A 13,335-nucleotide genomic window follows, 5' to 3' on the forward strand; every position below is an offset into this window, starting at 1 on the left:
GTTTGTCAGGAATGGTTGTTGTCGGCATGATAGTCCTGTTACTGTGGATGATGGGGTCCTGGTCAGGTTCCTAGACTCTTATGCAGGATGAGCAAAGAGCACTGAATTGGATATGGCATGGGACAGTAAGACAAAAGCAGCAAAGTTTATTAAGGCGATAATATGCTCAGAGTGAGCAGGCTTATGCATGTGAAAGGAAAATGACATAGTGTATAAGGTGCAGAAGTTTAAAATGTTGAGCCAGTTCAGAGGCACCTCCCATTGGGGCTTCCAGAGCATGATTGACAACATGATTGACAGTGTGCTGAGTCATGTCAGCTGCGCCTAGCACACATCCTCTTTTCCATAATTCATCCTGGTATAATTAGATGTATGAGACACAGCCCATGTGCATGAACCTTCTTCTCCAGGTGAAGAAAGTTTACTGTGGGTCATGCAGGTAGGTTTGGTGTGCCTGCGTCCTGGTTTGGAATTTAGGAATTTTCCAGGGTAGGTTTGGGGGGTCTTTGTTTTCTGCCTCCCTGTAAGTAAGTAACCCTTAGGACAAGTGTGGGAGGGGGCACTGCCCATGTTCAGGTGAGTGGAGAGAAGTGGTCCGGCAGTGAGTGGAGGGGAGCACCCCAGAGCCCCAGCTGTACTATCGCTATTAGTCCTGGGTCTCGATTAAGTGCTGTGAGATTTTACTTAGGCTCTCTTGCAGTTCCTGTGGTAGCTTTGGTAGAAGGTGAGAGAAGTGGTCAGTCTTCTCCTGCTGTGGTTTTTTTTTTATAATTATCTCTAATAGTGTGAGAAAGAGCATTAGAGTTACTGCCCTCTTTTTGGCAGATGTGGTTAGAGATGGGGACAGGGAGAGACTGGCTGTTGGAGGCCACCCACATTGATATTGGGGGACACATAAGCTAAGATATATGTCCCTATCTAATTAGTGGGCAAGTATAAGTAGGATTATTGGCCACAAAGGAAAAAGATTTTTGATGGGAAAAGGCAAAGTTGTGAGATGTGGTGAGAAAAGGTGTTGTATAGTATAGGTCCCCAGAACTGAAGGGGTTAGCTCATTTTTCCAGATCAAGATAGAATCAGTCAAGGAGGCCCCTGGTTTAGGTTGAATTGATACAGAGTTGTTGGGAGGTGAGATATCAATGAGATCCCATGGGAAGAATTTAGAGGGTTTGGGAGTAATTAGGCCGAGGGAAGAGATTGAGATTGTGAGTGGTCCAGAGCAGAGGAGGAGCTGGGTGGACTTTTTCTTTGTCTTGGGTAAGATGCCATAAGTGACCTGATGAGACTGATAGTCTTGGGGGTTCTTGATAGTGATGCTTTGGTTACATTGAGAGGGGTCTGAAGTACAGGTTTCAGCCTGCCCCGGAGAGAAGGGCAGCAGCTTTTAAGCCTGGGATAGAGGGCAGAGCTTAGATTGGGGAATGAAATAAGGTACAAAAATGAAGAGGTGAGCTGGCTTTAAACCTAAAACCAAATGGCCAATAAGCACACAAAAAGGTTCAAAATCATTAGTCATTAAAGAAGTGCAAATCAAAACCACAATGAGATACCTTAACTCCTCACCCAATAGGATGCCTACACTTAAAGAGACAGTGTAGTCAGGGATGTGGAGAAATTGGAATATCTGTACCTTACTGGTAGAGACATGATGCAGCCACTTTGGAAAACAGTCTGGCAGTTCCTCAAAATGTTACACGTAGAATGGCCATGTGCCCCAGCAACTCCATTCCTAGTACATGTTCAAGAGAACTGAAGCATATGTTCATATAAATATTGTGCGCAATTGTTTACAGCAGCACTGCACATAATAGCTCCAAAAAAGGAACAACCCAAATGCCCATAAACTGATGAATAGGTGAACAAGATGTGACAAATGCATATAATGGCATATGTACTGAGATATGCTACACCACAGATGGACATTGAAAACACTGTGCTAAGTGAAAGAAGCCAGACACAAGAGGCTGCTCATGATGTTCTATATTATAAAATTGCTAGAGCAGGGAAGTCCACAGAGACTGAAACTAGGTTACTGGCTGCAAGGATTGGTATAAAAGAAAAATAAGGAGTGACTGCTACTGAGTCCAGAGTTTCTTGGGGGGAAGTAGAACATGCTAGATTCGGATAGTGTTGATAGTTTCACATGTTTATGTATTTATTAAAACCCATACAATTGTATACTTTAAAAGGGTGGATGGGATTTATGCTATGTAAATTATGTTATAATTTAAAGTTGTAAAAAACACTATAAAAACTGATTGGTTAGGAGTCACTATCCATAGCACTGTCCATAGCAGCTGCCCAAGGAGGAAAGCTTTCAAGGGCTGAAGCTGAGGACTGAGGCCTGGAAAGGAGTGAGGGGATGTCACTGAGTGAGCAGAATAATCAGATACTTATTTTGATGCAGATGCAATCTAATTTGTCAATAAATAAATTTATAAATCATTTCTGAAAAAGAGGCCAACAAAACCTCTTCTAGTGCTGGATACTTCTTATATATGTTAACTATGTTAATTGTTCCAAATAAATCCTTCCTCTATTGTATTTCCTTGGAATAATAATGAATAGTGCAGAATTCGTACAGCTCAGGAGATGCCTTTTAATATTCTGATGCCTAGTTTTACTCATTAACTTTTTAAATTTGTTTTTTTGTTAGTACATGTTTGTAATATGTATTGTTAGAACTTTTTTTTTTTTTTGGTACCGGGGATCGAACTCGGGACCTTGCACTTGTGAGGCAGGTGCTGGAACCACTGAGCTAAATCCCCAGCCCTGTAATGTGTATTGTTTACATTCATCTTAGGGAGTAGGTACATGTCCTTAACATATCTTAATTGTTTTTATTTCCTTTTCCTTTCCCTCCCTCCTCCCTTTCTCCATCTCTAGATCTCCTTCCCACATTTTCATTTCACTTTTTTTTTTAGTTCTTGTTAGCGATGCATAATGGTTACATTCATTTGTGGGTTGTTAGTACATGTACATGACACATCTCAATTCTTTCCACATCTCCCTCCCTCCCTCTCTTGGTCCCTCTTCTCATTTGCAAAATATCTATCTTCCTGTTTCCTTTTATCTGTCTCTATTATATTTATATTTATATATGGAGAATCGACCAGAAATGTATATGCTCTTCAGGAAAAGAAAATCTTGTATAAATATTTTAATACTAAATTTATTGAGACATCGTGAGATTAATGCAAGTTACCTTTGGCCTCTATGATTACAGGAGTACCTTACATACTCAGAGTGGTGGTCATTGGCTTCCAGACATTTATTAGTATGGTGAACTGCTGTTTGGGTAACCTTGGTCATTGAGATTGCTGCACATGCAATTTCAGTTTCTCCTCTAAGGGCTGGCAGTGGAGTGGGTTTTCTGCAATATACGACATTCTCTAGTGTAGCAGACACCTCTGCCCAGTATTAGCAGGCTATAAGGGCACAAACTTCTTGCCCCTCCATAATTCAGCTATGTTACATTGGAAGTAGCAGGGGTTGTTGAGTTCACACCCAATCAAGGTTAACTGACTCCAGCTAAATTCTTCCCCTCTGAGTTAACCATTTGTTCTTTTCAGCAAAGATATGCTCATGCCCTCATTCTATAGTCCTGCCTGCTTGATACTTGTTATCAGCAGGTGTCCCAAGGACTGCCCAGTTTCCCCCTTCCCACACTTGTAATGAATAAACTCTGGATGTCCTGGGATTCCTTTGTCTTTGCTGTGCAGAGCAGCTCAGATCAGCTCAAGACTCAGTTTCTCTCAAGTCTCTGTCTCTGTCTTTTTTCCCCCCATTTTCCTATCTTGAGGACATCGTACTGGCTCTCAGGAGACCAGGACCTACTGCAGGGGTCTCTGATACATCCCCTTTCCCTGGCCCTATGCTCTAGGGTCCCCCTCATGAGGGTAACACCATCTGTTGAAAAAACATTATAGTAGTTTTCTTTTCCTGAAGTGTGTATACTTTTGGTGGACTCTGTATATATTCATATTTTTTTCTTTTTTTCACAATTTAAAGAGTTGTTTTATTCCCCCCCCATTAAGTTTATAGGTACATTTTAGTTATAAAATACATTTACAAACATCATTGGGATCTTATACCATTACATGAGTATCTTGGTTCTTATTTTTGTTCCCCTTCCCCTGCCCTCCCTCACCCCCTCCACCCTTCCCTATTTGCAAAGACTTTGTTTCCATTTTTTTCCTTTTCTCATATTTTCCCACTTCTTTCCTTTCCCCTACCTCTCCCACTTCCCCTGCTTCTGTAGACCTTTACTTCCTATTACACAATATCAGTTATAAATTTTAAAAATTAAAATATCAAGACCTGGGAGACATTACCATAGATTTTACAGAATTTAAAAGGATATAGAAAGCATATTTCAAAAATCTGTTTTGAAATAAATTTGACAACATCTAAGAAGTACCTTGGAAGACAAATTAATGAAACTACCTCTGGAGGAAATATAAAAATTGAATAGCACCTATTAAAGAAAGTATATTGCTAGCTTTGAAAACCTACCTATATGACAACAGCAGGCTCATAAACATTTTAACTGATAAATTATATCAAACAATTAAAGCAGAAATAAAAGGAACACTTCTCCCCTCATTTTAGGAAATCAACATTGTGCTAATCCTAAAACTGGATAAAGATAATAGAAGAAAAAAGTATGAACATAGATAGAAATTTGTTTAACAAAACAAACTCTTAGAAGTCAGATCTGGCTGTATGTAGAAAGTGGTTTTGTTATAAGGATGGCAGTGTTGGTTCAGCATTGGAAGATCCACCCCCAAAAGTCATCATTTTAACAGAGGAAAGGAAAAAGCCATATGATCCTGTCACTAGTTGGAGAAAGAGTATTGGACTAAATTCTACAGCTGTTCATGGTAAAAGCTATCAGGAGACTAGAAGTAGAACAGAACCTTCTCAACAGATCAAAGACATGTACTCCATACTTCCAGGAAAAATGCCTTACATGAATGGAGAAGATACAATGGTTTCTCCTTAAGGTGAGGAACAAGGGCAGATATGCTTACTCTTTATCTGTCCATTAAACTTTGAAACCTAGGCCCCACCAAAATAGTCTGGAAATAAAATGACACAATTAGGATAGGATTGGCAAGGTAGAAGCAAAATCTTTATATGTAGACGAAATGATCATCTACAGAGAAAATACTAAGAAATCTCTAGGAGCCCCTAGAGCCTGTATTTGAATTTAGCAGGATTAGAAAACACAAGGTATATATAAAAATTCAGGTCTGTGTATACTTGCTATAAATGAAGAACTGGATATTGAAATTTAAAAGTTATGTAGGAGTACAAAGGACCTAGAAAAGTTAAAAAACAAAAAACAAAAACCAAGAAACAGTGTTGGAACACGTTTAGTACCTAATTTTAAGACTTCTTCTAAAGCTGCAGTAATCAAGGCAGTGTTGGTGTAAGGAAAGACATATAGATCATTTGAATAAAACAGAGAATCTAGAAATAGAACCACGCATATATGGTCCACTGAGTTTTGAAAGATTATTTAACATTAGCATTTTTTAATCAACTTTTTAAAAAAATTAAATTCTTTTATTGGTACATTGTAGGTATACAACACAATTACATTTGTCATTGGGAATTGTAACTTTACATGATGCATCTTGGTTCTTATTTTTTCCCCATTCCTAGCCCTTCATTCACCCCCTCCACCCTTCCCTATTTACAAAGACTTTATTTCCATTTTTTCCATTTCTCAGCATTTTTCCTTTCCCTTCTTTCCTTTCCCCTGCCCCTCCCACTACCCCTACCCCTTTGGACCTTTTCTTCCTATTTTGCATTATTGATTATTCATTCTAATCATTGGTACATTTTAGGTATACAATATAATGACATTCATCATTGGAAATTTGCACCTTTACATAGTCTCTTTTGGTTCTTATTTTTCACCCTTGCCCAGCCCTCCCTTCAACCCCTCCAGTCCTCCCTATTTACAAAGATTTTGTTCCTATTTTTCCATTTTCTCATATTAATCCCACTCCCTTCTATCCTTTCCCCTAGCCCTCCCACTTCCTTCCCCTTGTCCCTTTTCTTCCTATTTCACATTACCTATTATACATTTAGTCCTTATTTACACTTTCAGTTTCTCAAACCAGAGAAACTATTCGGTATTTATACATGTGTGTCCTATTTATTTCACTTAAGAGTATCGCCTCAAAGTGCATCCACTTAGCTATAAATGTCTCTAATTTCTCATTTTTTATGGCTGAGTAGTACTCCATTTTATTAAAACATCACATTTTCTTTATCCAGTCTCCAGTTGATGGGCCTTTGGGCTGTTTCCAAGTTTTAGCTATCACAAATTGTGCTGCTATGAACATGGGTGTGCATTTATCACTGTGGTATGATACTTTTAATTCTTTGGGGAAGATACCCAGCAGTGGAATAGCGGGGTCAAATGGGACTTCCAGTCCTAGTTCTTTGAGGTATCTCCATACTGATTTCCACAGTGGTTGCATCAGTCTACACTCCCACCAGCAGTGGAGCAGGGTTCCTCTTTCCCCACAGCCCCACCAGCATTTGTTATTTATGGATTTCATTATAGCAGCCATTCTTTCTGGAGTGAAGTGGAATCTCAGCATTGTTTTCATTTGCATCTCTCGAATGACCAGTGATGTTGAACATTTTTTCATGTATTTATTTGCTATTTCTACTTCTTTGTCTGAGAAATGTCTGTTCATTTCAGATGCCCATTTTTGGATTGGGTCTTTAAATTTGGGAGGTCTGATCTTTTTAAGTTCTTTATAGATTCCAGATAGTAGACCTTTGTCTGAGGAAGAGCAGGTGAAGATTTTTCCCACATTGTGGGTTGTCTCTTCACACAGCTGGTGGTTTCTCTTGCTGTGCAGAAGCCTTTTAATAAAAAGAGATCCCATTTGTTGATTGTGCTAGTTCATGGGCAACTGAGGTTTTGTTCATAAAATCTTTTCCTACCCCAGTGTCCTCAAGAGTTCTACCTAACCTCTGTTCCAACTGGTTCAGAGTTTCTATTTTAACATTTAGATCTTTAATCCATTTTGATTTTAGTTTAGTGCATGGTGAGAGATATATGTCTAGTTTTAGTCTTTGGCAAGTTGAAACCTAATTTTACCAGCACCATTTATTAAAGAGGCTATCTTTCCTCCAGTGAGGGTGTTTAGCTCCTTTATTGAAGATGAGGTGGCTGAGTGTATCTGGCGTTGTTTCTGCAACTTCTAATCTGTTCCACTGGTCCTCAGGTCTGTTTCTTTGCCAGTACCATGGTGTTTTTACCACAGTAACTTTGTAGTAGAGTTGCAGGTTGGGGATTGTGATACCCCCTGCTATGTCTCTGTTGCCTAGAATTGCTTTTGTTATTCTGGGTCTCTTCTTGTTCCAAATGTATTTTTGGATTGTTTTCTCAAGGTCCATGAAGTATGCTGCTGGGATCTCAATTGGAATTGCATTAAATCTATATAGCAGTTTTGGAAGTATGGCCATTTTCACTATATTAATCCTTCCTACCCAGGAGCATGGGATGTCTGTCCATTTTCTGATATCATCTTCAATCTCTCTTTTCAGAGTGCCATGCCATAGTTTTTAGAGAAGAGGTCTTTGATTTCTTTCGTTAGGTTGATTCCTAGGTATTTCAGTTTTTTGGATGCTATTGTGAAAGGAATTATTTGCTCTATTTCTCTCTCAGTGAGTCTGTCATTGGTGTAGAGGAAAGCTATTGATTTTTGTGTGTTGACCTTGTAACCAGCTACTTGACTGAATTTGGTTATTAAGTCTAGAAGACTTTTGGTGGAGTTCTTGGGGTCTTCTATATAGAGTATCATGTCATCTGCAAATAATGACAATTTGACTTCTTCATTTCCTATCTTTATTCCTTTTATTTCTTTCTCTTGTCTAATTGCCGTGGCTAATGTTTCCAGAACTATATTGAACAAGACTGGTGAGAGTGGACATCCTTGTCTTGTTCCTGATTTGAGTGTGAAGGATTTCAGTTTTTGACCATTTAGTATGATATTGGCTGTTGGTTTTTCATAGATGGTTTCTATCAGTTTGAGATAGAGACCATCTATTCCAATTTTTTGTAGGGTTTTTATCATAAATGCATGTTGGATTTTGTCAAATGCTTTTTCTGTGTCTATGGAGATAATCATATGGTTTTTGTCCTTGGCTCTATTGATATAGTGTATTACATTGATGGATTTTCATATATTGAACCATCCCTGCATCCCTGGGATGAATCCCACTTGATCAGGGTGTATGATCTTCTTGATGATCTTCTGCATTCTGTTTGCCATTATCTTATTAAGGATTTTTGCATCTATGTTCATTAGTGAGATTGCCCTATAGTTCTCCTTTTTGGTTGGGTCTTTCTCTGCTTTGAGGATCAAGGTGATGGTTGCTTCCAGGAATGAATTTGGGAGTATTGCTTCCCTTTCCATTTCATTGAAGAGTTTAAACAGTCGTGGCAGCAGTTCCTCTCTAAATGTCTTATAGAATTCAGCAGTGAAGCCATCATGGCTCGGGCTTTTCTTAGGTGATAAGTTTTGAATTACATTTTCAATTTCATTGGTTGATATTGGGTTGTTCAGAATTTTTAGGTCTTCTTCATTCAACTTTGGTAATTCATATGTATCTAGGAATCTGTCCATTTCTTCTGTGTTGTCCATCTTAATGGTGTATAGGTTCTGGAAGTCGGTATTGATGATCCTCTGGATTTCTGCTGGGTCTGTTGTAATTTCACGCTTTTCATTCCTAATTGCTCGGATTTGGGCTTTTTCTTTCCTTTTTCTGATAAGGTTGGCTAAAGGTTTGTCAATTTTGTTGATTCTTTCAAAGAACCAACTCTTGACTTCATTGATTTTTTGTTATCGTTCTCTTAGTCTCCATTGCATTGATTTCTCCTCTGATCTTTATAATTTCCTCCCTTGTATGAGCTCTGGGGTTGTCCTGTTCTTCGTTTTCTGGAAATTTGAGGTGCAGCATCAGGTTGTTTAATTGGGCTCATTCTGTTTTCCTAATATGCGTATTCACTGCTACGAATTTCCCTCGTAAGACTGCTTTCATTGTGTCCCATAGATTCTAATATGTTGTATTGTCATTGTCATTTAATTGAAGGAACTGTCTGATTTCTTCTTTAATTTCCTCTGTGACCCATTGGTTATTCAGAAGTGTGTTGTTCAATTTCCACGTGTTTATGAAATTTTTTGAGTTTCTTTTGCTATGGATCTCCAATTTCATCACACTATGGTCTGATAATATACAGGGCATAACTTCAGTTCCTTTGCACTTAGTTCAACATGTTCTATGTGTGAGTATGTGGTCTATTTTTGAGAATAACCCATGTGCAGCTGAGAAGAATGTGTATTCTGATTTTGTGGGGTGGAAGACTCTGTAAACATCTATTAAGTTCATTTGTTCAAGAGTTCGATTGAGTTCTAGTATTTCATTACTTATTTTTTGTCTAGTTGATCTATCTATTTGTGACAGTGAGGTGTTGAGGTCCCCCACTACAATTGTATTAGTGCATATATGACTTTTCATGTCTGTTAGTATTTGTTTTATATAGTTGGGCACACTAGTGTTTGGTGCATAGACATTTATGATTGTCATCTCTTCCTCTTGGATTGTTCCCTTTACAAGGATGTAGTGTCCTTCTTCATCTGTCTTAATCAGTGTTGGTTTGAAATCTACTTGATCTTCCAAGAGGATAGCTACTCCTGCTTTTTTTCAGGTTCCTGTCTCATGGAGTATTGTTTTCCACCCTTTAACTTTCAGTCTATGAGTTTCCTTTTGAATTAAGTGTGTTTCTTGTATGCAACATATTGTTGTATTTTGCTTCTTGACCCATTCTGCCAGTCTGTTTCTTTTGATTGGTGAATTGAGACCATTAATGTTGATGGTTATAACTGAAATGTATTGACTTGTCATTGCCATGACTTTTTCTTTTTGTTGGGTTCTCCCCCTTTACATTTAATTTCTTGTCATGCCAGATGCGTTCATTCTGCTTTGCTTCCTGGGGTTGTGATCTGTTCCGAGGATATTGTGTAAAATTCTTTGGAGTGCTGGTTTGGTGTTCATGAAGTTCCTAAGATGCTCTTTGTCATGAAAGTATCTTATTTCTCCATGAATTTTGAAAGATAGTTTTGCAGGGTACATCAATCTGGGTTGGAGGCTGTTTTGTTTTAGGGCTTGGAATATGTCACTCCAAGCTCTTCTCGCCTTGATGGTTTGTGTTGAGAAGTCTGCTGTGATTCTGATGGGCTTTCCTTTGTATGTGATTTGTTTCTTTTCTCTAACTGCTTGTAGAACTTTGTTCTTCTGTTGTGTTTCTGGAATCTTAACAATTATGTGCCTATGTGTAGATTTTTTTTGAGCAAGGCTATTTGGAGTCCTATATGCCTCACTTATCTGTATGTCAAGCTCTTTTCCCCTGCTTGGGAAGTTTTCTGCCATTATTTCTGTGAAGAGATTTTTTTTATGTCATCTGCACTCTCTCCTGTTTCTTCATTGACTCCAATCAGTCTTACGTTTTTCTTCTTTGCATCATCTAGCAGCTGCTGGATTGATTTCTCATGTTCCCTTATAATTTTGAAGCAATTTTTCTTTTCCTGGTCCCTAATTGCAATCTTATCTTCTATATCTGAAATTCTGTCCTCACATTGGCTCATTCTGCTGTGTAGACTTTCAATGGAGTTTTTAATCTCCTGGAAATCTGCATCTGTTTTATGGATTCCATTTGTTTCCTATGTTGGGATTCCATCATGTTCCTCAGGTCCTCTATTTTTCTATCTGTGTCCTCTCTAGATTTATTAATCATGTCTTGCTCCATGAGCACAATCTTTGCTGTTATCTGAGTAATTATTTCTGATTTCATTTTTCTCAGATCCTCTTTTGTTGCCAGTTCAGAGAGTCCAGGTGGTTGGGTATCAGATTGTTCCATCTTGTTTCCCTTTGGGGTTGGTGTAGGTGATCTGGAAGTCTGTTTTTGAGGCTTGTTTATGTGTCTTCTCATTTCCACAGCGGGGGGTGGGGTGCTTCTGGTACCTGCGTGGCTCAGCTTCTCTGCCCTAGGAGCGTGGGATGGCGACTGGGGAGCTTCCTTTCATATTTTTTCCTTGTGCTGGGAGTTGCAGTAAAGAAGAGTGTGGAGAGACTGTCATTGATATGAAGATCTCTTTAGTTAGAACCTGTTCATGGCTTTATTTGTCTGGGGATATTGTTCACCCCTACAAGAACTTTTCAGCATAATTAGCTTGGACCCTGAGAGTTTCTATTGGTTATAACAATGTCAACAGAATCGAGCATCCATCAATCTTACACATTAAAATTTGTTTTGATAATGTCACCCTTTTATTAGTGCCCCTTACAGACTACATTGCACTGGGACGTGTGAGGTGTGGGATATGAAGAAGGGGAAATGGCAGTGATAAGAGAGGAAGATAGAAGATGTCAATGGGTAAAAACAGGAAGCTGGACTCTGCTGGACTTGCTTTATCGGTGGGGTAAAGGGCTGGTGTAGGAGGGTTTTCGACAGTATTGGTGTAGTCAGGGGGATGTGTGCAGAATGCTAGCAATGTACTTAGAGATTTCAGGAGCCAGTGAGATTGCTGGTGCCCACTAATATGTTTGTTGATAGTTTTGTTTGATTCCTCTAAGAATAAGGAGGTGAGACTGGGGAGAATTGAAGGCTAGGAGGAAAGTGAGGGCTCAGGTCAAAGGGGAAAGCTTTGAAACTTAGTGTTATAATCATCCAGTACCAATAAAGAACGCCCGAAAGAAAGAAGAGTAAGAAAAAAGGAACACAGAGTAGAAAAAGAAACAAAAAAGAACAGAAACAGCAACAAAAAAAACAACAACCATGGCCCAAATTCAACAAATTAGCACGCTCCCAGTAACTGCAGTTGCCAAAATCACGCTGGAGATAGGAATGAGTGTCTTTGCGGAGTTGTGGAGGATCCGAGGAGCGCAGCTTCCGCGCAGGGGCCTCTCCTGGCATCGGTCTCCGTCAGCCGCAGTTTCCTCCTGGGGAGATAGTTCCTTGTCCGGAGCCCTAGGACTCTTGCTGCCTCCTAACTTGTGTCCTGGTTTCGAGGTTCTTGGTCCCCTGAAGTCCTCGGTGGATCTGATTCTCTCGATTGACGAAGGGTAAGGATCGTGGCCTTCTCGGTGTCTTCTCGCAGGTTTGTCTTGCATCTTAGGTAAGGGCCGCTTTCCCAGGTTCTGATCCTTGGTTTCTGTTTCAGCTCCGCCCGCAGGGACCACCAGAGGGCGCTCGTTCTCTCTCCTGGCTCCAGAGAGTGCTGTGGCCAAATTGTCTTCTGCTTTTTTTCCCCTTAAATTCTTTATTGGTACATTTTAGGTATACAGTACAGTTACATTTCTCATTGGGTACTTGTACCTGTACATGATGTATCTTGGTTCTTATTTTCTCCCCATTTCCCTGCCCTCTCTTCACCCCCTCCACCCCTCCCTATTTACAGAAACTTTGTTTCCATTTTTTCCTATTCGCATATTTTTTCCTTTCCTTTCCCCTGCCCCTCCCACTTCCCCTACCCCTTTGGACCTTTTCTTTCTATTTCACATTATCAATTATTCATTTTAATCCTTATTTACACTTTCAGTTTCTCACACCAGAGAAACCTGCCCTTCCCCCTTGGTGTCTCCTCGCTGTGTGGGAGGATGCCAGTAATCGTGGGTAGGGTGCTGAATATTCCACGTGCCGTACTCCAATTGTATGTGGGAGAAATAAGAGGCTTATTATTACTATTTTCTAAAAATTGTCAGTGTTGGGCAAAGTTCTCTCCTGGTGTCTTAATGCCCATGGGCCTAGGGATGGTAGCACTGGTGTGTGGCAGGGAAACTTTACTGCTTTATGTTTTGGCTTTCTTTGACTCCCTGGGTTGGACTTTTCTAAGTTCACTGCACCCAGTGGGGAGGGGGGCTTGACTGTGGGTTTGTTTAATAACCCAGACTGTCTCTGAGGGGCCACCTTGCTCCCTGCCTCAGCCCAGCCCTTTTCCAAGATCCTAATAACGTTTGAAAGAATAGCAGAGTGCACTTGAGAAGGGTGATTCTGCAGTTGTTTATACTTCAGTGTTGCCCGGTTCCCACCAGGGCAGTGTGTGTGACCCTGGTTGTGAGGCTGGGAGCTGGCTTCACAGCCTTTTCCTCCTCCTGGCCCATGCCAAGCATTGCTCTGTGCACACAGAAGCATCCATGCCAAGTTCAGAGGTACTTTTGTTCATGCGAATAGGAAAAACATGCTTATCCAGTTATCCCTGTTGAAGCAAAATGAAGTGAAATTAATTCTGAAGCTAGGAGCTG

The sequence above is a fragment of the Heterocephalus glaber genome, unplaced genomic scaffold (assembly GCF_053883595.1).
Source record: "Heterocephalus glaber isolate CG9 unplaced genomic scaffold, H.glaber_assembly_v1.0 deba00000470, whole genome shotgun sequence".
Lineage (NCBI taxonomy): Eukaryota > Metazoa > Chordata > Mammalia > Rodentia > Bathyergidae > Heterocephalus > Heterocephalus glaber.